We start from the raw sequence: 27,638 nt of genomic DNA, 5'->3' as shown, positions 1-27,638 counted from the left end.
ATGGAGTTCTTTGTCTTCCCTCTGTCTGTCTGTCGGTCTGTCCGTTTGCTGATATTTTCTGTTTTATTTCCCAACTGTCATAAAGTGCTATATAACACGGATTATACCACTGACTGCTCTTCTGAGGACTTCAACTTAATAATGGCACTAGTTGACTGAATAACAAGTGAAAAGTGTGTAAAGGCAGAGAAACCGAGCAAACATCATCAAAGGTGTGAGCTTTTCTCCCTTTTGGAGTTTCTGATGTTCTTGCTCCCTTTTTTTGAAACCGCCTCCTCAAAGGACCTGGGAAAAAAAAACAACATTTTGCATGTTTTAACAGTATTTGATAACCATATGCATGTATTTAGAGAACAATGGTGTGAAATAAACAGAGGAGAATGAGTCAAGAGGAAAATAAACGTGAGGAGGAGGAGGGGGGTGGAGTTGTGGAGCTGCACCTGCACGTGAAGCAGAACAGAGGGAGGAAGGGAAAGATGAATTGCAGAGGAGAGGAAGAAGGATGGATGAGATGGATAGATGAGGAATTGCTTTCACTTCCAGGTTGCGAGTGGCTTCACTCAAAGTGGTTTTCAAAGTGCAGAAATTCTGAAACGCCTCAGTGGGCCTCTTACAGCCCCTGATAACATTCTCACAACACCCTCATTACCTTCTCAAAACAGTCCCCTGCTGCTCACACACACACACACAAAATATACCAGCAGTAAAAAAAATAAATATAACAGTATTTGTAACAGACACACATCACCCCCCCCATCCCTGTTAAACAGCATGAATCTGACAGTGTGGTTTCTCTTAGAAACACAAGGAGAGAGAGAGGGTTAGAAATGCTTGGTTACTAAATAACCAGTGACAAGGAGCAAAAAAAAAAGTATTAATATCCATAAGAGTTTTGTCAGAGTGGTGGTCCGCACGGATTCCCCCAGTGTTTGTTATTCACAGGCAGCCACAGACTGGGAACAGGACCAGCCCTGTTTGTTAATTTGGTCGGGGTAATATTTCAATAAATCATACTGTGCCAGTGGGCGAGATGTGTGCAGGCTGCTCCCACAGGGCACAATGTAAACCACAGCGTGGCTTTGTTTGTTGATGAGCTGCACTGTCTTGAATTTGATGCCTAATGATGTGAGGTGATTTTTTTTTTTTGTTTGTTTGTTTTTAATCATAATTTTATTCAACTTTCATCAGTATACTGTTGCATGGGCTTGATGAATTTTCCAATAGTAGAGTAGATTTCTACCACAAGTTGTAGATTGTAGATTGAGAGGGAAGGGTTGGTCTGTTGAAAAAGAATAGGATCATTATTTTTATTAGATTTGGAGTGTACCATAGTCCAAACAGGTAAATCGTTTGTGTTTATATAACACTTTTCTCGTCTTGTTGACCACTCAAAGTCACACTTTCATGCAGCACATACATCTTTAATCACTCGTCTTTCATACCCATCCACACACTGCCGGTGCAGGGGTTAAGTGCCAGGCCCAAGGACACATCGGTGTGTACAGTATACTAGCACAGCCAGAGAAAATCGAACCCACAACCTTCAAGTCGAAACACAACTCGCTCTCCCACTGAGCTGCCCTAATATTGTGTCAATTTCTCGCCCGAGTAAGAATGTAGTCCTTCACTGGCTTATTGCTGAAAACAAACGTTTATTTTCAGCAAATATTATTTTCATGTATAAAAAAAAACACTTTTCATTTATAAAGCCCTCAGTTACATGACATTAGCATAATTAATTTTCAAGTTGTTATTTGCTTTGTTGTGCTTAGCTTCTACACGAGCCTCTGCTCTCTCAATAATGTTTTAATTTTAATGTCGGAGCATGAGTGGATGGTAAAGGTGGAGCGTTGCATTAGATGTGATGACATGCAGACAATCTCTGTTTGGATTTAGCTTTTTTTTTTGGTTTAGAAATGCATAGAATATTGATTATAGCTGCTCACTAATTGTGAGGAGGCACTTGTGGTTGCTGCTTTTCAGATAGCTCATCTAAAGTGTCCACAGCAGTTTCCTAACTCGTACAGTTTTAGGCAGCCAACTCGATGTTCTCCTATAGCTACAGTTTGTTTTTCATGCCCATCTGATCTGCAACCTTCAAATGCATATTTGATGTGTGAGCACGGGTGAAAATATCCGTATCTTGACATTTGATCCTATAGCACACAGAGGAATAATGTAGCACGCTGACATTCCAAGTTCTTACCAGGTACTGCAAAAATCCAGGTGAATGTAAATCCATAAAGAACACTGAGATCCAAGAACTACCTCAAGTTAAAAAGTATCACACTTCCTTACTGAGATGTCATAAGAAATTATGTATTAAAGCTAAATTACCATGATGGGGATTTTGCAATTATTATTTTGTGCCAATTAACTGCAAATGATGTATAGCACGTTGCTGCTGGTCATTTTTCAAAACTGTCTGGGAGGTTTTTAGATGGATTCCCGGTAATTCATTGCAGTGTGAGAATCAACATGCAGACACTTGAAGCTTATTTAGGGGAAAAGTAATCCATCACAATGAACAAAAGTTCAAAGTGTACACTGTCCCCGCCAGCCCGGTCCAGAACACCTCAACATCCATGATCTGAGAGCCGGGCTGCCAGAAAGCATTGCTTTCATCAGCTATCTTTGTGATGGATTACATATCTCCAGCAATGATCAGGACTTGATTTACTCTCTGCAGGGAACGGATTGGGAACCATCACAGTCCCAAGCCAAAACGAAAAATACATGTACTGTGACTGGCTGAAATTGTGAGTGCATTTTGTTTTTTTTTTGTTTTTTTTTATCATTAATAACATCATATTAACATCATAAAAACGGCAACATCTTAATAAATACTGACACATCCAATAACAACCCGAGACAGGCGGGAGGCAGGAAACGGAGGACACCTTGAAGACGGGCAACACTAATTATTGGCACCAATTAAAAAATACAACAACAACAACCACTGAGGCAAATAACATGTGGGACACTGATCATACAAGATGAGCTGCTGGAGATGTTTACACTGACACCGACTCCACTGTGTTAGGATTCCCGTGAGTCTGTTTACTGTGCTTTTCCTTGACAATAAGGTGCAGTCTGGATCCATGGGGACCTTCTGTGTATGTGATGGAACTCACCTGCTTGTGTGTTTGTTGTTTCCGAGTGTTCCCTTGCCATTGCCGCTGCATCCGTTGATCTCTGTAATGTCTGTTGGATACACCGTCGCACTTCTCCCTGAAAGTAGTACACATTCTGTGCAGACACACTTTGGAAGGCAACGGCCGTCGGTCAGAGTGGAAATCAGAGCCGTCCCAAAGGTCTCTCTGCAGCATCTTGCGTGTTTTTTTTTGTTTTTCTAACTTCCCATTTTCTCTTTACCCCTTCTGTGGTCCACAGATACCGTTTGGCATGATTATGTTTAACTAGGGAGACTTGCATCTCCAATATTTTCCCTCTTCTCCTCTGCTATTGGGGGAGAAATATTTTAATTGTGCAGGTTAGAGGGAGAGCTGGGGCTGCCAGCCGTTGGGGTAGCTGTCAGTATCTGTTTAGTGGAAAATGGTTTGCCATGAAACACCATCTGTGTGGCCTGCTGGCTGCCCCCACACTGATCTGTCAAACTGTATACACTTAACTTTAGTTTCAAGAGTGGGGGCCATTAGAGCTATGCACAAATAATATGAGAGGAAACTGACAGTGCCTACCAACAAGTGAAATGCTTGAGGTTGTGTTTAAACAAAAGCTGATATTTGTGTTACATTTTCTATTTATTTGTTATCGATCCCTAAAAAAGAAAAAGTGCAAGAGCGACAGCGATCCAAAACAGTTACTCATACGTTGGTTTATGAGCTAATGTTCAGGCTCTGACAGCAAATTATCGATCTCCATGTGCCCATTCACTTTCTACAAATAAAGACCTGACCCAGCGTGAGTGCGGGGGTCAGGCAAGGTTGTGTTTTCTTGTCACAGGCCCGCGTTTGGTATTCCAGAGCGGAGCCGAGCAGACTCCATCACCTGAGATCACACAGTGTGTCATCATCATCATCACAGCAGGGAAAATGTGTTTTTTGATGCAGAGACGAGAGTCGGAGTAGATTAGACATGGATTGTGTTTCTTTGTAAAACTTCACCGATGCTGCAGACACATCTGGAATTGAAAGGGATAGACGATGGTCGCTTTGTGCCATGTTTACACCTGAGACATAAGCCTTTTGATTCATGTACCCATTGGATGGGACACTCTTTAAAAATCTGCCTGTACTGTAACGTCTAGTAAGACTTGTTTCAGTGAACATGCTGATGTTAAAATGAAGATTAAAGGATCATTTTTAATCCTTGAAATGTGTTCAAATATTTGTTGTGTTGTGTCTCTCCACAGTGTGACGTACAACTGAAGACGCGTTGAGGTGCCTCATCCACTACATCAACAACAGCCTAACCTACAGTAAGCAACATTTCCCTATTAACTGTCGACACACACACACACACTTCCTTTTTTTTGTTAGAGCAGTGCTGGATCTTTGTCAAAATCAATGCATCATATTGTCGTAATCAGATGAGCTGCACTACAATAAAACCGTATCACTCCAGTAAATTAACACAGTCCTTCAGCAATAGTTGTAAATAACTTCCCAGCAGTCGAGAGCTGATGGGAACTCGGAAGCGTCTTATTACACCTGTTGGAACTCATGCTTCTGGCTTCTGCTGCTGTCAAAAAGTCTGATTATACTGGACAGACATGATCCACCTTGTGCACTCACAATATCCCTACAGACCTAAAGGTGGTGGTTCACAACTGCAGTGCGGCAGAGGTCTGCAGAGGTTCCCAGTTCCCAAAAAAGGGGGCAAACTTTTTATTTATTTATTTATTTATTTATGGACACTATCAGCCAAGTAGCAAACTGTCAATAACAAGATGTTCTAACAACAGAGGTATATATCAAAGTTGTCGTTTAACACGACTCCAATTCCAGCTGACATTGGACAAGAGACGGGATACACCGTGGACAGGTTGTCAGTCTATCACAGGGCCGACACACACACACACACACACACACACACACACACACACACACACACACCCCCACACACAGACCAACTTCCATATTTACACACAACAGTGAAAGTTTCCAGAGAAAACACATGTACACATGTCATGTGGAAGCCCAGATTCAAACCAAGAACTCCTGTGAGATGCCAACCATTATGTACTGTAATTAATATTATGTGACACAATATTCCTTCAAAGATATTCAGATATTTCCCCTGGCAGCACACAGACCCATAAACACGACATTATTTATTATTACGCTCACAATTAGTCACTTGAGGTTGATCACTCGTTGCGCTTTCCATCTGATTTGTCGGGAAAAAAAACGTAAAATACTTCCATATGCCACTTTTCAGATGCTTTATTGTCATGATCGTCTGCTCAGGTCTATAGCTTGCTGTTGATTCAAAGTGGAGCTATGGCCAAACGGGGCTACTTCTGATAGTCTGCTTTGCTTCTAGGCTGTATATTTATATACGCAGCCCTGTCCCAAGCAATACTTAAATTAGACATATCAAACAACACTTTATGATTATGCCAGGGAACTTCAAACACCTTCCTCATTAAGTGAAAGTAAAAGGGTTTTGATTGAAGCCGGACTGGCTCAACTTAAATCGAGGAGAAACCACAGCCACGTCGAGAAGAAACTCAATCCAAAGGAACTGACTCCTCTGTCCCCACCCTCCTTGTTATTTCCTCCTCAGCTGATATGGCTGTAATGTTGTCTGCTTCAGTGGAAAGTTGAGTCACTTTACTCGTCACCACAAAGCAGGCAGAAGACAAATGAGGAAACCCTCCTCTTCTCTCAGTGGACTGTGACCCTTGAGACATTGGATGACACTCCCGCCGCGGCTCCTGTGGATTTAAGGAAAACTTATATTCAATAAAACTTCAAAATGACCATAATGTGAAAGTGCAGTTAAGATCACGGTGATAGTCAAACATTGAAATTGTTAAAATGGCTCCGCAGAGAGAGAAAAAAAGATCAGCTTCTGTGCAGCCGCCTACGCAAGGCTCTTCCTGAATTTACTTTTGTTATGATCAATTAAAGTGTTGGCTTTTAACTTTGCTTTTGTACTGTAAAGTTTCACTTTGGGTCAAGCAATAACATTCAGATAAAAATTAACTTTGTTGAAAGGAAATTTCGCCTTTTTTTTTCTTTTTCTTTTCCTTCTCCGGTGCTGCAGCAGCAGCAGCAGCAGCAGCAGCAGCAGCAGCAGCAGCACTGAAAGAAATCCTGCATGAATGCCACTGGCCTTGACAATTTAACAGCTCTCTAAGTAATTTATTTTTCAACCCCCATGTTTTTACATTTTTTTTTTTATTATTATTATTTGAAACCTTGAAATGAACAGCCTTTCCTTCATTAGAGAGAATGTAACCTGTATGGTTGTATTGAATATCGCCTTAGGTCACAACACTCAAATGAACCAAACCCTATTAATTTGAGGGGTTGGTGGTGGTGAGCTTGGGGCTGTCTGTGTGTGTGTGTGTGTGTACACATGCATGTGTGTCGACGGGAAATAAGAAGAGAGAGGGTTTTTGATTCTTTATTATTTTAACATTAATTGTACTTTTTAAGTACTTTTTTGCACGCACACACACACACTGAGGTGCACACACATACATTAGACTGGACATTTTGTTGTCATTGTGGACAACCTCACATACATGGACATAATGCAGTTTGATTCATTCCCATGCGATGGTTCTAAAATGTAATTGAAATGAGAATGTTTGTCTACTTTGGATTTCCGTTTGATAGGATTCATGTGTGATGAGTGTGTTACTGCTCCGTCTGTGTTTAAATCTCTTTGTTGCATCCCAACAGAGCTTTTTGGAAGACGCTGGGACACTCTTGACGTTTAGTTTATGCACCACTCTCTGGCACGCAGAGTTCACGACCCTATGCGAGTGCGGTGCCACAGTGAGTGTTGGATATATGATAATCCCAGCCAGCTGTCACAGTCATGGAAAAACTGATTGTATCCGCTCTCTTCCTGCAGAAAGTCTTACTTGTCAGGAACCCATCTGTGATGCACACAGAGCAGGTTTGGCTGCAGCTTTCTTTCCTTACTGCTGCACCGTTAACTCTGAGGCTTCTGTACATTGTGCCACAGTTCCTTAAGATCCCTGACGGTTGATGTTGGTTGTTGCTCACTCCTTGACTTAAAAAACTATAGGGGGGAGATGGTGTTTGTGAGGCCGTGGCTCCTCAACTTTAGAACTTCCCTCTTTTTATTTTACTTCCATGGGAGCATTTGTTCATTACTGTTTGTTTTTTTCATAACTTTTTTTCTGAAACCGTTTCTGATGTTAGGGTCCTGGAAGGTGCTCCATATATATATATATACATTTATTTTTATATATATATATATATATATATATATATATACATGAAAATATGTAAATGATTCCTTTTCTGTGCGTGGCAGTCACTTGCTTCAGTCATATTGCTGCAAGAGTTCTGGAAAATTCTTGACACTTTTAAAGCTGTATCATCCAGACCCAGGGGAGCCTGCATTCAAATAGAAAATAATGTGCTTAAAGTGCGTATTTTAAAATTCCTTTCAGGAACTTCACTCTCAGACACCAGGAGAAGAAAGTGACAGCTTCACTGTCTCAATAAGAGAAATCCTTGTCTAGGTATTCTCTGTCAGAGGAAGGAAAATGACTGATGAAGAAAAAAAAAGGCAAAAAAAAGAAGAAGATCAATTGTAAATTGGTGCTTGTAACAGACCTGTTGTAAGACTGTTCTTACACATGCAGATAATGCGGCGTTTTGTTAAATGTAAGGATGTTAAAATGATGTCCCGCAGCATTTATTCTGTGATATTCATTTGGACATTCAAGCCATCCAACTGTTCAGGCCACGGAGCATGTGTTTCCTCCGTGATTATTCCACCTACATTTGGTATATTTCAACTTCTGTTTATTGATTTGGTTGTTTGTTTTAATTATGCGCATCGCTAAAATATTTCAGTAGTAGGATCATAACTTTTTCCTGTGGCCTGTATATTTTGTCCTCATTGCGTTGGTATTGATTTGTGTTATCTTTTCTGCGTGGAGTTTGCGCGTGCGTGTGTGTGTGTGTGTGTGTGTGTGGGGGGTTTCTCTGCCCCCCCCCACCCCAGCGACCCTCATGTGAAAGATAAAGTGTTAGAAGATGGATGATGAATGTGTTACCTTGCACTTTATACAGTACCAGCAACTTGAAGACAAGTGTTGCACGTCGGCGTCTTTCATCCATCTGCAGTCTTTCTCCGGAGAAAGATTAATTGGGCACATATATGCAGTGTTAAAATGGGAGTTTGTGAATCTCGTGGGCAGCCCCAGGTGAATCTAAAGAGAACTCTCTCTCTCTCTCTCTCTCTCTCTCTCTCTCTCTCTCTCTCTCTCTCTCTCTCTCTCTCAATTAGTTTTCCCCACTTTCTTTTCACATTTGTCTTTCCACCCATCTTTCTTAGTTCCGTTGTGTGTCTGCAAGTCTGCGAGTGCGCCGCGTCTCCCGTTTACTGTCACTGTTTGTGGATTTGGAGGACGTTTCCTTGGTGTTCGCGGCCCACCACGCCACACTATCCATCGTCCTATCTATCCATAGACAGAGGAGGTCTGCTCGCTCCTTCAAATGAGAAAGTAAAAGGCTTCCCCTCCAGCTCTGTACCTCCTAAAGATCAACTGTAAATCACACTAATGGAATTCATGCCAGTGTTTGTGTGTGTACTTGCGCGGGCGCGTGTGTATTATGTCTGTGAGATGAGGCTGTATTATTTTACAGCAGCTATCATTTGAGTAAACACTCCCACAGGAAGTGCCCATCAGAGCATTGCAGTGAATATATACTGCATGCATTAGATAGTGATGCTCCTTTTTTTTTCTTTTTTTTGGGTTCAGATGACATGAGTTTAAGACGGGGCAAGGACTGCACACAAGGGCTTTGTGTGTGTGTGTGTGTGTGTCGCAGACACTCGGCAAGTTCAAAAAAACATGATTATTTGTTCTCGTGTTTCTTCTGATTTGGAGGGGGGGGGGAGAGAGAAAAGAAAAAGTGGAACTCCACAACACGATGTGCAACTGTTGCAGCATTAGGTACATAAAACGGGAAATAAGCATTAAACGAAAGTGACAGACAGACGGATAACCTGAGAAACGCATGCAATCAATCAGAAACGGGTTGTGAGCAAAAAGTGATAAAACACCCAGACAAGGAGTCATCGGAGGTGTGTGCAGGCCATGTGGGGCCTTTCTCTGTCTGTGTGTGTGTGTGTGTGTGTGTTCATGTGTGTAGCCTGATGCAACATAGTGCAAAACTCTGACATGCAACAGTTCTTAGCTGTTTTGGTGAAAGGGCTCAGGAGTAAATAGTAAAAAAAACAAAACAATTAATGATGTTTGAACTGTGTCGGACACTCTGTTTCGATTCGGCACTAAATAAAGAATTTGTATTTACTATTTATTTTGTTTACATCAGAGATGGCACTCGAGACGAGGTCGGCTCATCGCTTCGGTCTCCCAGACCCCATGCAAATACATAAAGACATAAATAACTAAACACTAAAGTTCATTCATCCCTGCTGTCTTATTTAAAAAACTAATGCCTGGTGTAAAAAGCTAGTTCATTATATAAACGATATACATTTCATTTTCTCTTTGTTGTAAGCGGTGATTAGCTGAATGAGTCATCTTGGTTAGCGTGTTCTAAATTTGCGTTTATTTATTATGTTTGTGTTGTTTTATAATTACGTTCTTTTATTACGTTTAATATTTTATAATAGCAAATGTGTTTACGTTTAGCTTTTTACACTTCTGATTTCAGCAGGGTTCACTCATAAAAATGTACATAATGAGGAATCAGAGTCATAATTTCACTCCATTCAGTATCGACAAATACTGACATAAAAAAGTACAATTGTCCGTGTGTGAATTCAGTGTATTCATCCTCGTCATTCACATTCACTGTGTGATGTCGCATGTTCTTTAGGTTTTTGTTCCTATTGTTATTTTACTGGGAACCTCTGAGGACGTGGACTCTTATTCATTATATCTGTAAGATTTTGATGGGTTAAATTTCACGAGTGACAGAAATTATCTGTCTGTGTGTGTGTGTGTGTGTGTGTGTACAGAGACCTGAGAGGTTGAGGGAGCAGGGGACGGGGGGAGGGGAGGGGAGGGTTAGAGGAGGGAGAGCAACATAAAGAAAGTGAAAAGAAAAGGCGGACAGCGAGGGCCGAGCAGAGGCCAATAGAGATGACAGGACGTGAATTTCCTGCCAGTCGCCAACATTAAAGATATCTATGTGAAATGAAACGGTGCCCGTGTTGAGATTAAATCAGTTTCTCAAATTCTTTTTCCTCCTAGAAAAGAAGGAAAATAGATCAGCAACCTTTGTGCACACCAATTTATATTAGTTTTTATAAACAGTACATCCCAAATCTATCATTTGGTCATTTATTTGATATATTAAATATCAATATATGAAATAACCTTTAATTTATAATTGGCATACGTTTAATTAAATGCTTTAATACTCGTTATCAGTGTAACTATAAACCAACGAGCCCAGTGATAACGTGTCTTTATCGGTGCATCCATTATTGTAATGAATGAGACGTTAACTTCAGATTATTATATCGGACAATAATGCTGTAGAGTTGTTGTTTTTTTCATTCTCTCCATCCTTTGACTGCTGCAGGATGCCAGCTCTCTGTTTCACCTCATCTCCATAGCTCCATCTATCTTTCCCTTTCTCTCTCCCCACTCCTGCTCCTTCATTTGCTCCCTCCCTCCCCCCCTTTTGTCACATTCTCCGAGGCTACATTCTTTTATGCTAATGAGGCTAAGCCAGTGGTGCCAGTGTTGACGCTGCAGGATACTTTTCGCAAACATTTAACCCTTCCAGGAGGAGCAAGGTGCTGTGTGTTTGCACATTTTAAATGTCAACCGGCATCACGGCAGGCAAGAGGCTACAAAGAGCTTTGGAAATTTGCCCCTGAAAAACGCTAATGTGTTTTATAGACTGCTTTTATCCAAGGCTGCAAACATCACCCTAAAGCTGTGGGGGGGATTCAGGGATTCAGGGATTCAGGGATTCGCAGCACTCAAACCTACAATTTGTATTTATGTGAAGCGAGCGAAAATGTCTTTTGACTAAAAGGTTACATCCATATGTGATAGGCGAGCATGTCTTTCTTTAAACGCTACGCTGCGGCAACAGCTTCCACTCTTCTGGTTTCAGACCTTCCAACAGATGGTGTAACCTGACTGCAGGGCTCTGCTCTTTCCTGCCACACAAGCATTAATGAGATCCAACACTGTTGGCTGATAATGCCTGGCAGAGATACAGCACTCCGGTGATGGATGGGGTTGAGGTCAGGGCTCCAAGGCCACGCGAGTCCCTTCGACATTCAAATAATGGTCGGCACAAGGAGAGGACTTTTCCATAAAAACAGACGAAATACTTTTGCTTCTCATTTACACACACGCTCGCAAATGGATGGTGCTGCTCTGACCGTCAAACATGTGATTTACGATTAATGGTAATAGCAAAAACAAGTTCCCGGGATCTCAGATACCTGATTTTCATAATATTCAAGCACCCGGTGCAACCTTACTTGTTGATTTTCACAAGAGCTGTTTGAGAAAATTGGAGCTAAAAGACAAGGATACTATCTCTTTGATTTCAGATGAGTTGCAGAAGTTTTAACTTCACCATAGTGCGGAAAATAACATGATTGAACAATCCTCTTTTGCTATTGAACAATACAGTCTGTACATGTATGCACGAGTAAAGGGAAAAAATAAGGTCATTGCACATTAATATTTATTAATTTGTTGAATTTCATGACTCAGGCAGTGTTGAATATTGCTCGTGGCCTTGATATTGACCCCGTATCAGACTGAACAATTTCCATGTTTGACGGCTCCTGCTCTCGACAAATCAATAAAAACAACAAGTCTGGAAAGGGGGGAACGTAGCAGTGAGTTAACTGGGAAGGTGTGAACCATTTGTAACACTCTGCGGAGGCAGGTGTGTAAATCTGGTAATGTGCCACCGAGTAGTAAATAACCGTTCTTTATTCCTCTTTGCTTCTTTTGAAGGTTTGCAGCAGCAATGACCTCCACTGCAGCTGCTTGTTTAAATTATATTACATTAATAATGGAGTTCACGCTGCGTAGCATGACTTAATCAGTGTAAACTCAGGCATCAAAGGGATGCGAAGGCCACATGAGGTCCCGTATGCAGGTAATTGTGCGTGTGCATCTGCGTGCGAGTACACGCGTGTGTCTGCTTTAAGAGCTGAACCAAGTGAACAATGTCATCTCATAACCTACAATGAAATCCGGGTGCCAAAGTTAACGCTGGTTTAATAAAGGCTGCTGAAGTCTGTCTTCCCCTACTTTCCATATTTAATTAGATATGACAGCCCCCAAACAGGCAATCTCCATATTTCCCTGTGAACCAAATGCATTTTAAGGAGTTGTTAGTCATAATTAGCACATCAATTTCCCGAAAAAAAACCCGACACATGTTGTCTCTTCTCCTTCTCTTGGTGCCATGGAATCGCCAATACAGCAGCTAATTATGGTTTATTTTTGGAGGACGTGGAGGCGGGTGAGGGGAGGAGTGGGTGTTGCCAGCACAACATGGTGACCTGTCTGAGAATATTCAGGAAAACAAAAGCAGGAGCAGAATTCAACATCTGCAAACGTGTGGTTTCTGGGAAGGAAAAGCATAAGCATGCACAGTACGCATGTGCATCCTGTTTATTATTGACCTATTTTCAGTTAGACGTGTTCACCGTGTTGAAAAAGGTACAATTCCATACAAATAATTGGTATTTTCTTCATATAGTGTCACATAAATGTCTAATTGTTTAAGTCATGGACACTAAAGTATCAGGTTATTGTAATCGTTACATTAGACTTATCCTGGATAATCGTAGATTATCACATTTGCTAATTTAAAGCAGTATTCTACACATTTTCAACCTTACAAGTTTTAATTGGGTGAGGGTTTTTTTGCCTTTTACCAGAGCCAAGTGAATACATTTTAGTTTTTTCACTTAGGTTTGGAATAGCATTTTATTGTCTTGTTTTAAAAATAATAACCCAAACACTGTGAGATCTGTCACTATTTTTTTTTATTCAAGTCATAGATATAACCACTTTTGGAAGCCTTTCATTTGGGATATTGCACGATTGGAAATTGTGATTTTTGCCATTGATTGTGCATCCCCAGTTTTATGTTTTAACCACCATTACAAATATGCTAATTTGTATTAATTAATAAAAACAAAAGAAGTTAATGCCAGGGACAGGCATTCATATATAATGCCATAACAGTGGGGAAGAGCAATATTATGTTTGAGGGACAAATTATTATAGGATGGACTAATCCATAAGAGTTTGTAACTTACTTGCTCCTGTTAAACGCAACTCTCCAAAAAAAGAAAGAGCTCTTTTGAGGAATTATGACGCCTGTCCATGCAGCAAGGTGAAAAAAAGGTCATGTGACTTTGAATCTGCAACCGTGCACTGCTCCCGTGAAACGCTTTGATTTTGTAGCTTTGTCGCTCTCCCCCTTGTTTCTTGTGGTCTTCTGCCTCTCACACTCGTGCATAGCCAGGGAAATAATGAATCTTCTCTTCAGCACAATATCATTTACATATATTATTATATTGCAATTTCACACTTATTTGCATGGGCTTGTGAGGCTTTTCCTTCTTATGAAAGTCGTACATTATTCTGTCTGCGCTGCCCGGGCAACATCACGGGAGCAAAGTGGAGGGTGTGTGTGTGTGTGGGGGGGGGGAGCAATCATTCGCACTGTATCCAATTTAATTCGGTTAAGTTCGTCCTCACATATGTTACTGCACAAAAACGACACAAACTGGAATGTTATTACTACCAAAAGTGTAAGTGTGTGCCTGTAGTTGTTTTTTCCTCGCAAGTAAAACAAAACATCCTGCCTCTTGATGTTTTGTGATGTTTTGTAGTCGGCTCAAACTGCAGTTGTGTAACAGTGATGCTTTTGAGCAAACTGCTTGTAAGAGTTCTGAGCTGATGGTCAGACAAACTGTTTCACACCATTGTATTTACTTTACAATGGAGCGGCAGGTCAGAGGTCATGATGAATACTCACTTCTTTCAACATGACATAATCTGCAGAGTGCATTCCAGAATAAAATCTAACTGTGGAAAGCCAAGAAAACAGTAATGGGTTAAACTTTGTCTGATTTGATTTGGTCCTCTTTAATAAGACTTTAATCAGACAAAAGCTTGGATTTCTACATTATTGTCTGAGGGTTTATGAGGGCTAAAATCTAGCAACATCAAAAATATGTTGCAGCTTAATTTGATTGTTTTCTTAATTCACTGTGCGTCGCAGAAACACACATATAACAATCCCAGAGCAAAGTCTCTGAACCATATGTAGATTTGTTAAGCAGAGGTACAGATTCACAAGATTCTTTATTATTGCAGTGCTCGCGTCAAGTCTACTTTGAAAAACAATCATACAGATTTCCCCTCTTATTATTTACATAGTTCCTTATAGTCAAAAGACAAAGACAAAAGGAGGGGAAGACATTGAAATGGGGGACAAGAGACACAAGACAAATAGGTTCAAAGGAAAAACAGACTTCACAGAGCCAGTTAGTTGCATCCCTTTGAACAAACTGCAGCGCTCAAACAGAGCTGCCTCTTATTGTTTCAACTCTGTCAATCAGATATCCCTCTACAGTGTTTATGCAAACAATGGCGCCATTGCGTGGTGTAATGAAATAACATCTGGAAGAGTGGCACTGTGCATGATTAGCCTAATGGAAGATCCGACTCGCAGCCGTCTTGCTCATTTGCTTGTTTCAATATGAGGGGATTATCGCTGATTCCATGATAAGCATGATGATTGCTTTGAAACCACATGGCTCATCCTGCTATTGTGGTGTTCCTCCATATGCCGCGTGTGTGCTGTAGTTTGATGGATCTGTTGCACAGGCTTCAGACCAGTTTTGCACAGAACAGAAACAGAACTAGTGTACTTTTACTGTCAGCAGGCAGCAGAGTTCAAATTAAACTTCTGCATTGGGTATTGGAACTGTTCTTGTTCCTCTGTTTATCCATAGAACATGGGTGTCAAACTCATTTCAATTCAGGGGCCGCAATTTAATCTCAAGTGGGCCGGACCAGTAAAAGTAATAGCATAATAAACAAGAACTCTGAATGTTTTTCTTTTGTTTTACAACTATTCAACTATTGTTATATAACTATTCACATCTTAACCCAGGAGAATCTCATTATTTACAAGTCTAACATATGTGACCTGTCAATGTGAGTTTTTGGGGAAGAAGAAGAAGAGGAAATTCTTCTGGTGTTTTTTGTCGTTATTGATGTCATTATTCTGCTTCTGCTTAGTTTGTGTGAACAGATACGATGTAACTTCATCTGAAAACATTTTGTGGACACTGTTTGCAGGTGTCTCGCTTTACTAGTGCGATGTCTTGACATAAAACCGATCCTGTGTGCCGTGTTGGAATGACCTAAACATCGCTATACAGAGAAACATAGTGAGCGTCATGCGGAGCTGATTGACTTAATCAGCATGTTGTGGGTGGATGCTTCTGTCTATTCATTTGTATTTGTGTAAGAAAGAAAGAAAGAAAAGAAGCAATTTTACATCGTCGTTGTGGCACCGCGATGCTGTCATTGCATTTCCGTTGCGTCAACGTTATAAAGCCGTTGTTGCTGTCGCATGTGCGATAAGTGTGTGATTATAATTGTATTGTCGCTGTAGCTCTGCAGAAGTGGGAAGCATTGAAGCAATGAGCTGCAGGCCTGCTGAGATTAAAAGGTGGCTGTGCCATGCTTGGCTTCATTATTCACTGGCTGTTGTGCATTTTGTTTTACAGCAACACACACACACACACACACACGCACTGACACCAAAGGCAAAATGTGAGGGAGCCAGAAAACAGCCCACAGTCTTAAAAGTCCAATGTTGCATTCATGTACTCCATTATCTGGCCCAGGAGCAGAGGAGAGAGACCTAAAGAAGGATGGAGAGGACAGAGACTGATTGTGTTATCACCGTGTTTACATTAAACACCCAAAGGCTCAAAGGCCTTGGATGGATTATAGTCAACACAGAGAGAGGGAGAGAATGTGTGTGTGCTGTTCTGTAGGCATACATTCACTTATTATTCCCCTTTTCTGCCACCACCTGGGTTACTTCAACACTTCACCTTCACATACACATCCAAACCAGTTCCTTTCATACGATGACACTGACCTGTTTCACAGCATCTAACCCGTTCTTATTGACTGTATACTGATGGATGGATGTAGTCAACGGTTTCCAAAACTAATCCCGGATGTAAAGCCTTGAGATTTGAGCAGCGTCATTCAAACCAGAAGCAACCAGGCTCCTGGTGTCGTCATTAGACCACATTATCAAATCTGGCCCCTGATATAGGCTATAAATAGACATGCGTGTCTATTTAATTATAAATGGGGCCATCATTTATGGTTTTTTTTCAAAAACATTTGACATAGAAAACAGCCAGAAGTCGTCCGTGAGTGACAGTGAGCTCATCAACTCCTCTCTCCCTCTGTTCATGTTATGATCACAGGAAGCAAACATCAGGACCCTCTCAGTCGCTCCACTCTCCTCCTCTTCGCTCCTCCAGTGTTAAGTAGTGTTGAATGAGTTTTTACGTCCTATACCCGGGGTCATTTACATATGTCCGTTCTGTACACACCGACTCCTCACTCGGTTCATCCCAGTGCCTCTTACAATCAAATGAAAGCACACACACGCAGGTTCACTGCATTGACTTCCATTTGTACAGGCTAACCAAAGCCATATCCCTAACCTTAACCATTACCAGTTATTGCCTAACCACAATTGACATCTTAGTCAAGTAGTTCCTGAAAAATTAGTTTCTGCCTCATTAGGACCAGGGTTTTGTCTCCATTAGGGCTCCTGGGCCTGACAAGGTCAGCGTTTATGACAGAAAACAAATACAAGTATGTCATCCGTTCATCCAAATACAGTTTAATTAGCTTTTATTCACATTTTCTATTTGATACTTTTTTGGAGCATGCATTTGTTTATCTGTCGTTCTCCTCTGGTCTCCCCCCCTTTTTACATTGAGATATCAGCAAAAACCTGCCCGTGCACTTGTTCTCCAGTCCCCCTTACGCCTCCACTGTCTGGCAGCCGTAATTCATTCCTCACAAAGGACATGATGAATTCTCACTCACTCATGAATCCTCTGGCTAATTATGCTGCAGCAACATTACCATAGTTTCACACTGGCTACACCCTATTTCGGATGAGGTGGGTCTGTGCGTATGCGCGCGCACGTGTGTGGCACGTGAGACTTTGAGTGTAAACAAGCTGCCATGGAGAATGTACAAAGAGTCCTTCCTGGAAAATCTGCATATGTTGTTCCCAGTGTTTTTGTTGACAGTAAAGTAATAACAACAAGCCCCGTCCTGTGTCCAATTTCAACAGCCTTGCATGTATTATAAATATGTCGCTGGATCAACGTGTCTGTGTGACACCTGTATTCACACATGTGGCAGTGACATGCATGATCTACTGTAGTTAGCAGTGAGCGGCTTAAAGCTCCTAAATCTGTGTCTTTTGGTGATATTTGTTTTTGTTGATGTTATTGTTCTGCCTCTGTTAAGACTTTGTGCTCAGAAATGATGACAGTAACACTATTTTTTATGCCATGTCCTTCATCTGAAAATGGGCTCTGTCAAGCAGAACTATCAGCCCCGACTGAGGGAGTGTTTGTGAGTATACAACAGCAGCACAGGGGCGGGTGGGCGGGCAAAACAAATATTAATTCCGTCAAATTGCTGCAGCTGTTACACTTCACTAAAATAAAACATGTCACTGGGTGACACGAGATCTAAACACTGCTATACTAGGAGACACACTTAATGGAGCTAAGGACTCCAGTCTGACTAAGAATATACAAGCAGGAGTAATCGGACTATGAATCACGTTATCCAGGTATGTTAGTCCGACTAAGTCTAGCTTGATTTTAGTCGGACTAACATGTTTACATGGCATTAAGAAAACCTAATTATTCTCTTAGTCTGACTAAACTTTGACTTTTAACAAGCATGTAAATGCACTCACAGAGAGAGTCACAGGGAGTTGATAAGCTTAATCAGCATTGTGTGAACGCATGTGACAATGGTTTGAATGTAATGGGCATTTGCTCATGTTTGAAAGTTAAGCACTGGAGTGTTATCTGCAGGTGTGAACACACTGAGGATGCATTTGACATCCAGTCACTCAGGGCACATTTGTAAGTGGACTTCAAGTGCATCTTCTGCACCACCACAAACAACTGCTGTGGAATGTGTAACTCATACATTTACTCACAAATTGCTGATTTTTTAACTCAAAAGACTCACACTGGTGTGCCTCACTTCTGTGAGAAACACCTGTCGGTAACACTTCTCTCCGCAGTTTTGTGTAAAAGTCACCTCACGCCGCTGCATAAAATCTTATTTAATTTAAGAATTGTGCACAGCGCAGTGAAGCGCTCAGCTCCATCGCCATACCCCAGTCTCTCTCTCTCTCTCTCTCTCTCTCCTTCTCTCACTCTCTCTCTCTCTCAACATCATTTGGTCTTTGTAAACAGAAATGATGTACATGTTATTTGCATATAGAGCGGGGGAAGACGGAGCTGATCACAAGTGGTCATGCGAGACGTATGTGGAGATGCATTCTAATGCCAGTCGTCAACAGCTCCCGAGTCGCGCTCCTGCACTTTTGCAGCTTTATTTATGTTCAAAAACACGGCATTGACCAAAATTGGTATTCACTCCTTGGATCTGTGGTGTCACAACAACATTAGCTACGAGATTAGATTTCAAAAGGTTACTGAATACTAGAAGAGCATTATGAAAGTCTATACTACTGTAAAGAAAGGAAATCTCTTAAAGGGTCCAGAACAGAGGTCTCCACTAATCCTCTGCTGTGGCATGAGATAGAAGTGTTATCTGTTTTAAATAAGAGTGTGGGATGTGATGGTTCCATGTCACAGTCTGCCTGCTAAGCTGACACACGGGCGACGATAATACCGGTCACAGCAAACGCGGGCTTCTGTAACAACATCCCCAATCAGGATAACGATCATGTCATTGTGTCATTTCGCCTTCATGCTTACGTCTTCATATCCCTTTCCCTCCTCCTTCACTTTTGTGAAAGTGCTGAACATGAATAATATAATGTTCTTTATTGATATTCATTGGGAGGAAACCTTCAGGTATTTACTGTCTTTGTTTCGCGGGGCGACCTTCAAACATCTTGAAACTCAGCTTTACACAAAGTCTCTCTCTCTCTCTCCCTCTCTCTCATCCCCTTGTTTCCATGAATAAAGCAAGCAGTGGAGATGTTTCAGTGATTCAGCTCTTATTTGCCCGGCTATGCCGGCTTTCCTCACACTATCTCATGGCCCAGGGGAAGGATTTAAGCCTGTCTGCTGGAAAAAAAAGAGAAGAAATTCTAATATTTCTTCAAATACAAGTCAAATAGAAAACAGTAGATATACTCTTTATCTTACTCTCTCTCTCTCTCTCTGTGTGTGTGTATGTGTGTCAACATGTGGAGTATCCGTGTGCTCACTCATTGGCCAAGAGATCGCTCCCTTTGCGTTCCACTAAGATTTACACAACTGAAGTATAAAAATCCTACAAACCACCCACACCAAGTATAAGCAGACGCCCTTCCTTTGTAAAGTCCTTTTGATAATTAGGTTGTAAACATGCCTGAAACCTAAAAATATAACCTCATCTATTAAAGAGGAAATGCAGCTAAAGTTTGAACGAGGTTTCATTCTAATGAATGACGGCATTCTTTTGGTTTGATGGAGTGAAAACAAACGAAAAAAAAAAACTCCTTTTATACGGCACATTTTAAACATCATAGCCGTATGTGCTCACTCCCTCAATGTGTATTCAAAGTAAGTATTATGCACTCTGGCAGACGGCCAATGAACATGACAATATGCATTAATAAATCACTGAATCGTTATAAAGTACTGTATATGTACCTGGGATACATTTTACCTTTTTTTTTTTTAGTACCTGCTTGCACCGGCAAAATGCACAGCAAAATTAATTTGTGCGTCAGAGTGAAATGGTGGAGGGTGCTTGGTGATTTAATGACTGCCTGACTGGACAGTAAATTAACACAGTTAATTAAAAAAAAAAAGAATGTATTTGAACCGTCCACTCCTGTCTCGCTGACCTTTATGCCACATCTTTCTTGCCGAGCGATCCATACCCGGGCAGCAGAGAAGAGTTACACACGGACTGCTGCGGCAGACGCGACGCGTACACAACACAGCCTTCAGTCGGGTGTCCGTCCACTCGCGGGTCAATAGTTTTCAAGGTGGTTTGCAATTAGTCAGACTCCCAAATTCACAAATGTGACAAACGTTTATATAAAATATGGACAGATTGCAGCTGCTGAAACCCTTACTGTTATTTTGTGCCATTCTGTCCCCATTAATACCATTAATTATAGGGCAAACGGGGCATGTGAACTTCTGGAACAGCAACTCAAAGTATTACCAAAAACAGCACACTGCACATTGAAAGAACTCACTTACACTTTTTGACACCATCTATATCCACTACAATGCATCTGGAAATGAAATAATCTTGATGGATTTTAAGTGCACACTCCCATCTTACATTTTTGCAGTAATTATAGCCATTTGACAGGCTGCCAATTTCACTTAAAAGTCCCTATAAGTTAAATGGCTGCAAATGTACTGCATTACATCGCTCGCTTTAGCCTTTCCTATTACTCCCCTAAAAGAGCAGAAAGTGGAGTTAATGTAAAAATAAATGTCCCCTTAAGTGCCGTTGGTCCAAGGAGAACACTGTAATGTTCTATTTAGCCTCTGCTCGACAAAATCTTTATATACATTTACAGTCGCCTACAACTCCTTCATTAGTATAATCAAAGACTGAAAGTTGTTTTGCGAGGTTATTAGTCTGAGCGAGCCATAAACTGGAGGAGCTGCGCTTTGTAAGCATATGAATTATTGTTTTATACACTAACACACTTTGAAAAATATGACTTTAATTTTGTGGTTATGCACACAGGCAGCTGGATAAGAGACAAGAGCTAGTAAATCTATTTGCTTTGATTGTTTTGTTTCCTCTCCCCGAACCTCATCCCGCCCCAAGGCCATGCAATCTTCAAATTTATTTCTCTCTTCTTAACATATTTGCCAAAATATGGAGGAGTCTTTCTCGGTTACTGTTGTTGATACAAGGCTGAATCTGAGATTTAAAAGAATTTCAACAACAACAAAAAAAAAAAACAATTCCACCAGACCAATTTGTCCAATGTCACATCTCAAGGGCTTCGGTGTGTCATGCATTCACAATGAAACACGTACCTGAATTAAGTCTCTTTGACCCGGTCCACACCTGATAACTAAAATACATCCTGAATATGTCCGAATCCACATGTGGAGGTGATTTGAGAACGCATGTGAGCACAGAATGGTTTTACACTAATGGTTTAATTTGATAGCAGCAAGAGTAGGGATTTGATTCTCTATTCTTCTCTATTCCCTTGTCTCTCTCTCTGTCACATACTAATAAGTCACATAGTTTTTGTTTGTTTTTTCTTTATTTCAAACACATTGTGCAACATTCACAATGACAACACATACATTTACATCTCGTCACCGTTCCTATTGCACACAACTCAATGTATACACTACTTTATCCCGTCACTAAATATTTACATATCTACAGTATGTTATACACTGGTCTTTATGTTCTCAGTACAACACAAGAATACAGTGGGTCTGGCTTTAAACACGACCGTTTCCATCACTGTGCAGAATTCTGACTTTTTCTCAGAATTCTCAGAATTCTGACTGTAATCAGAAAAATTCTCAGAATGGTGTGGCCCTAATACTCTTCTGCACCCCTTGTCCCTCTGAAAACCTCGTCTTTATTTTATTTATATAATATATATATATATATATATATATATATATATATATATATATATATATAAATTTTTTATATATATACGTATATACGTATATATATATATAAAATGTTAGCATCGCAAAAAATAATATTAAAGCAAGATATATATATGTATATGTGTATATATAAGTATATATATACATATATGTACGTATACATATATATGTATATATGTATGTATATATGTGTATATATATATATATATGTGTATATATATATATGTATATGTATGTATATATGTGTGTATATATATATATATATATATATAATGTAGGTTGAACATTGCGTTTTGCACCTGTTTCCCCACACCTGTTCAAATATGGTAACAGTAGTGACAATGCCGTTGACAACAGACACATCTGTACAGTCATAACCACAGACAATGATGTATTTGACACAGGTGCATGTGCACAGTCCTACTTAACACGTGTTGTTCGCGTGTGATTGCATCTGTAAGGATGGATGTTAATACCAGGTTTATTAAATACATCAGTGTGCATCTCAGATTAGTATATCCCTGCTGTTGCACTGAGCTGTGTGCATGAAATCCACAATCTGCTTCTAACCTGGACGTGAGTCAAACCTGCTGTGTCAGGAGTTTAAGACAAGTTCTCCTGGCCAAATATGACCGTGTTCCAGGAAAGTGCCCGTGGTGGGTTGTACTGACAGCAGCACAGACAAGGGGAGTGGGAGCTGGAGATAACTCGGTGAGCATGGGGGAGGCTGACAGGCGAATGAGCAGTTGTTGTTTATCTGTGGAAGGTGATCGGGTTGAAGGCAGAGGGCGGAACTGGTGGGAAGGTTTACTGCGGCTGAGGCTTTAGCCTGAGGCGAGAGGCAAAGGGAAGTCAGAAAGGATCACCTACCTATCCCTCCCCACTCTTCCTGTCATCCCACTCTCCCTGTCCGCTGGCAGCAGGGAGTGCTTGCTCATCTCTAAGTCAGTTGATTGTTAACTTTTGAAGTTTGTTTTTGCTGGGAGTCCAGCAGGGGGAAGCTCTGCAACTCTGAATGATCAACACTGCTTAGCAGGGCTGCACATGCTCACATACTTCACTGCCCCTCTTTCTTTCTTTCTTTCTTTTCTTTTTTTAATGACTCTATGGAGAAGGCCCCGGGTTTGTCGTCTGGTCGTGGACAGATCGGGTTGGAGGCGAGTGGTAGTGAAAGAGGCTGCGTGAGGTCAGAGGGATTGTGTTTATGGAGAGTCTGGGAATAAACGAGTACGTAGATAACAGACGCTGAAGCTTTACGACGAGGACTGCAGCACAACAAATTACTAAAGAGACACGTTACTAAAGTCTGCGTGTAATGAACTCTGCAACTCAGTGTCAGCAGCAGAGGAGGAGGAGGAGGAAAGCGATTTTGACAAAAGAAAATAATTCACATCTTTATCGTTACACAGTTCAGTAGAATGTTTTTCTCATGAAATATGTTATGAATTTGGTTGTGTTTGCTATCACGAGAGACCTAAATGTTTGTAATAAACCAGTTACATGTAGATGCCCTTTAGAAGGGAAACTGGAAACCTGCTATTCCTTTACTGATCCCACCACCTAGTGGTGAGACCGCTTTACTACAACCCAAGCCAGCCCTGGGAAGTTTGAACATGTTTTTGCATAATCAATCTTCCTACCCACCTCAGTATTTTATTGTATTTATGTTTCCCTTTATTTATATAATCCATCTGCATTTCTTTATCCCATTATATTCACAAAATACACAGTTATGATCATGAGTTATTATTTGTCTCCATAATCTCCTGTAATCTCATGTGACCCATCTCAATCTCACTCCCTTTGACTCGGACATCATCAGAGGCTGTGAGAACCAGACTGTGTGCATATCTAAAATATGCTTGAGATGATAGCGTGTGTTTGTATTTGGAGGCAGCGTGTCCGGGTTGCCAACAGATGGCAGTGAAAACCCATAGTACAGTGAGCAACAGAGCTTTTGGTGTAACATCAAAAGATCATCATCGTGCACATGAATGCAGTTCTGCTGTAGTAGTTTGATGCACAATTTAAGTTTGTTCGTTCAGGTCTAATCTAAACAAACCCGAGACAGAGACGCTCTCACCCGACAAGAGGAGATTTATTTCTTTTTATCAAATCACTAAAAATAAAAAACACATGTGAACACTGGGCTGTGGGTGAATAATTAACAAAATGATAAACTGATACATTTTGTGAGTTTTAACCATATGATTTTATGTGATTCATGGTTTTCTCGGCTTGTTTATGAAACAGAAAATATTAATTACTATGTGAGAACTTGTGTGTGTGTGTGTGTGTGTGTGCACAAGCTCTTTAATCAGTCCATGCGCAGAGGCACAGCTGTACAGGAGAAATAAGACTCAATAAGAATAAAATCCCAGTGAGTTTTAAAATGCTGCATTTATTTCCATTATTAATTATAGTCATTACTGCTGTCTCCTCCCGCTGAGGGAGGGAGGGAGGGAGGAGGAGAGGGGAAGCAGCAGCGGGGAGAACAAGGGAGGGAGGAGAGAGAGAGAGGGGGGAGGGGAGTGAGTGAGATGGAGAAAGACGGGAATAAGAGATGAGAGGATGATTGAATGAGTCGGTGAAAAAGTTTTGCTTGGCATCATTTTTGCCGCTCCTCACATTTACACTCGCTGTTTTAGATCCCTGCTGTCTATGGAGGAGGGAGGGGATTCACATGCTTAATATCACCGACATAACATCCGATGCAAAATTCTAACATTGCTTTGTATTAAATGAACTGTGAGAATTTAATCTCGAACTACAGTTGTTAAGTCTGTGTAGACATAGAGGGGGGGGTGGAAGAAGAGAGAGAGAGAGACAGCTGCAGGAGAAGTGAGGAGTAACAGCTGCCACCAGGATGGGACGTGTGCATTTTTATGATTTGGTAAAGAGTGCTTGTTTAAATCACGGCGATAATTTTCAGCCTTTAAATGGGAGAGACGTTTTAATTAGCTTTCTTTCTTTCCTCTGCGTCTCCTCGACAAAGGTGTGTTTTGTTAGAAATGTTTGGCGGGAGTTACTGCGGCGTTCAGGTGTTCTGTCATGTGCTGTTTCACTCGTGTTGTCCACCCCGTGTAGAAATAAATCACGGAGCTCCCTCACACACACACACACACACACACACACACTGCATTACAGCCTCCCAGAGAACTTTCTACAGTGTGTGACACACAATCAATTCTGTGTGTTGTCTTCTCTGGCCTCATAGTATTGGTACCGTATAGTACCTTACAACATACTGAATACATCGAGCCCATTTGAGCCTTTTTGAGCACTGCTCCTTTGGCCACAACTAACAATTACTCTGTTGATTGTTTTCTTGATTAATTGATTAGCTGTTTGGTCCATAAAACGTTGAAAAATGGTCCCCCGAACCCCAAACGTACGACGTTCCTGAATGTCTCGTTTTCATCTACAAACCAAAATGACTCAGCTTTAATGATTTCTTTGTTACGTGGCACATTTGATTATCAAAATAGCTGATGATTAATTAAGTAATCCATTCGTAATTGATTGAGTTACTAACGGTTGCGGCCCCTAATTCCTCCGATCTGGTCTAATACGATTATGTTTCCCTTGCATTCGCTTCCTTACATAGCGGTTATTGAAGTTTTCCTCTGCCATATTAATAAAGATAAAAGCCGCGGCTTGTGTTGCTTTTGGCAGAGTGAAGTGCCTCGATGATAATGGCCCTATAGATCCTGTTTGACTGGGGGTTCAACGTGCCAACATCTGGATCTCTTGTGCTGTTGTGCTTACGTGCCGCGAGTTCTTCAACTAATGGTTATTTAATCCGATTTCTACATAAAGAAAACCCTTATATACAGTACGTTTGTGCAGTTGTTCATACAAACAGCGTGTGTAGCATTTTGTTCCTGCTGTTTATATTAAGGATGTTACCATGATGCTACAAATAAAGGCAGAGATCTGTGTGCTTGTCCTTCTGCTTTCTCCACAACCACTCGTCTAATTGGCTTTACACTGGTGGGTGTGACTCCGAGGACCTTACCATGTTTCAGATTCTTTAATAGAAATGAAAATAGATAAGCCGACTCTGTGACGCACACTGCATGCCCTCCAAAATAAAACATCCTGCATGAATACAGTTTTGCTTACACTAAGAATTGTTAGATAACCAAAAAAAAAACAACAACTTTGCTGCAGAGCTAAGATTTCTCCACGAGCACACGAGGGAGACACTGAGGGAGAAACTGACAACAGTTAAGAAGTGACTCTGAAACAAAGGCCATCTTGAATTCCTTTTGTGTGTGTTGTGTTCACAGTGTGCGCGTGTGCACAGTGGAAAAGGCTCGTCCTGACTCGGCACAGCGGTCTAGCCGACACTTTAGGCCCCTGTCTCTGGATGAATCTGAGGAAACACGCAGCGTGAGGCCTCGGCAGAGTCTCCTCTTCCTCCCCAGCCTCAGTGCCGCTTGACACTTAATTACAGCTTTCATTAGCTCCCCGCCAAGTGCCGAACGGCCATCTCTCACTTACTAGCCATTGTCTTTGCCTTGCACCTCACATTATGTGACGCTGTGTAATTGTTCCAATGCTTTACCTTTTTGTGAGAGGGCCTCCATCGACAGGCGGGCGGAAGAAATTAAACAAAAAAAGTGTCAGTTTCATCTCTCACACTGATTGCCTTTCAGTGCCGTCGACTACTCACCCTGTGCTTGAGGTTTGTACTGTTTAATGATAGTGATCCTGCACCGCCGCCCCTCCCCTCGCCCCAACTCAAAAAGGTCCTGAAAAGGTCAGAAAAAGAAACGCACACAAACACATACATCATTTCTGTTTTGTGTTGCTGTAACACAATGCCCGGGACAAGACACCGATAACCCAGCGAACCCCCGGCCGTATTTCTCTCAAGTGTGCGCAGTTATGCATAATAAGACGTATTGTGAAGGCATTATTAGACAGAAGCTGGCAATCACTACTCGTTATGCCGAGCCACTGAAATGACAGATCTGAGGAAAAGCCCATTCTCTCCCGCCCATTTGTTTGTTTTGTGTTTTACATCTTACGACCATCGCGGAGGCACGGCTGCGGAGGCGCAAGAGCACCATTGTGAACATCCTTTTTCCCGCATGTTCATAAAAATTCCCATTATTCCGGGGCATTTTTGAGCCCCGGGAGAGAACAATGGAGGGGTTTCTCCATTGTGGACCCTTAAATTAGCACAGTGATGTATTTATGGCAGTCCTGTGCGACATTAACGTTTTGGGAGAAAAAATGATGGCACATTCGGCTGTGGTGTAAAGGCCCTGTAAATCTGGTGGCTTGCACTTAGCATGCTTTATTACACTGGCTGTTGAGCCTCTCATCAGCATCATCTTCCTCCGAGCTCGCACTCTTTCTTCCCTCTTTTTTCTTTAATTCGCTCCCACCATCATTTTCCATTCTGCTCGCTCAGCCCATTTTCCTCTCAGCTCCCCACATCCCTCTGTCTCTTTGCTCTTTTTTTTTTTTATAACATAATCTTGTTTTTATTTCCACCATCCTTTATCAACCCCTGGTCATCAGAATTCTCTCCATCT

General features: G+C 41.2%; 1 protein-coding gene across 1 annotated transcript in view; it reads left to right on the top strand.

Annotated features, from left to right (window-relative positions):
* The window catches only part of LOC122758930 (RNA binding protein fox-1 homolog 1-like), a 319,477-nt gene that overhangs the window by 121,613 nt on the left and 170,226 nt on the right, over positions 1-27,638 (top strand). Inside the window, exon 5 of the mRNA XM_044013335.1 lies at positions 4,376-4,441. The gene's annotated coding sequence lies outside the window, so the exon portion shown is untranslated. The remainder of the gene's footprint in view (positions 1-4,375; positions 4,442-27,638) is intronic.

This window comes from Solea senegalensis, linkage group LG18 (assembly GCF_019176455.1).
Source record: "Solea senegalensis isolate Sse05_10M linkage group LG18, IFAPA_SoseM_1, whole genome shotgun sequence".
NCBI lineage: Eukaryota > Metazoa > Chordata > Actinopteri > Pleuronectiformes > Soleidae > Solea > Solea senegalensis.
This window is presented reverse-complemented; position numbering and strand designations above follow the sequence as displayed.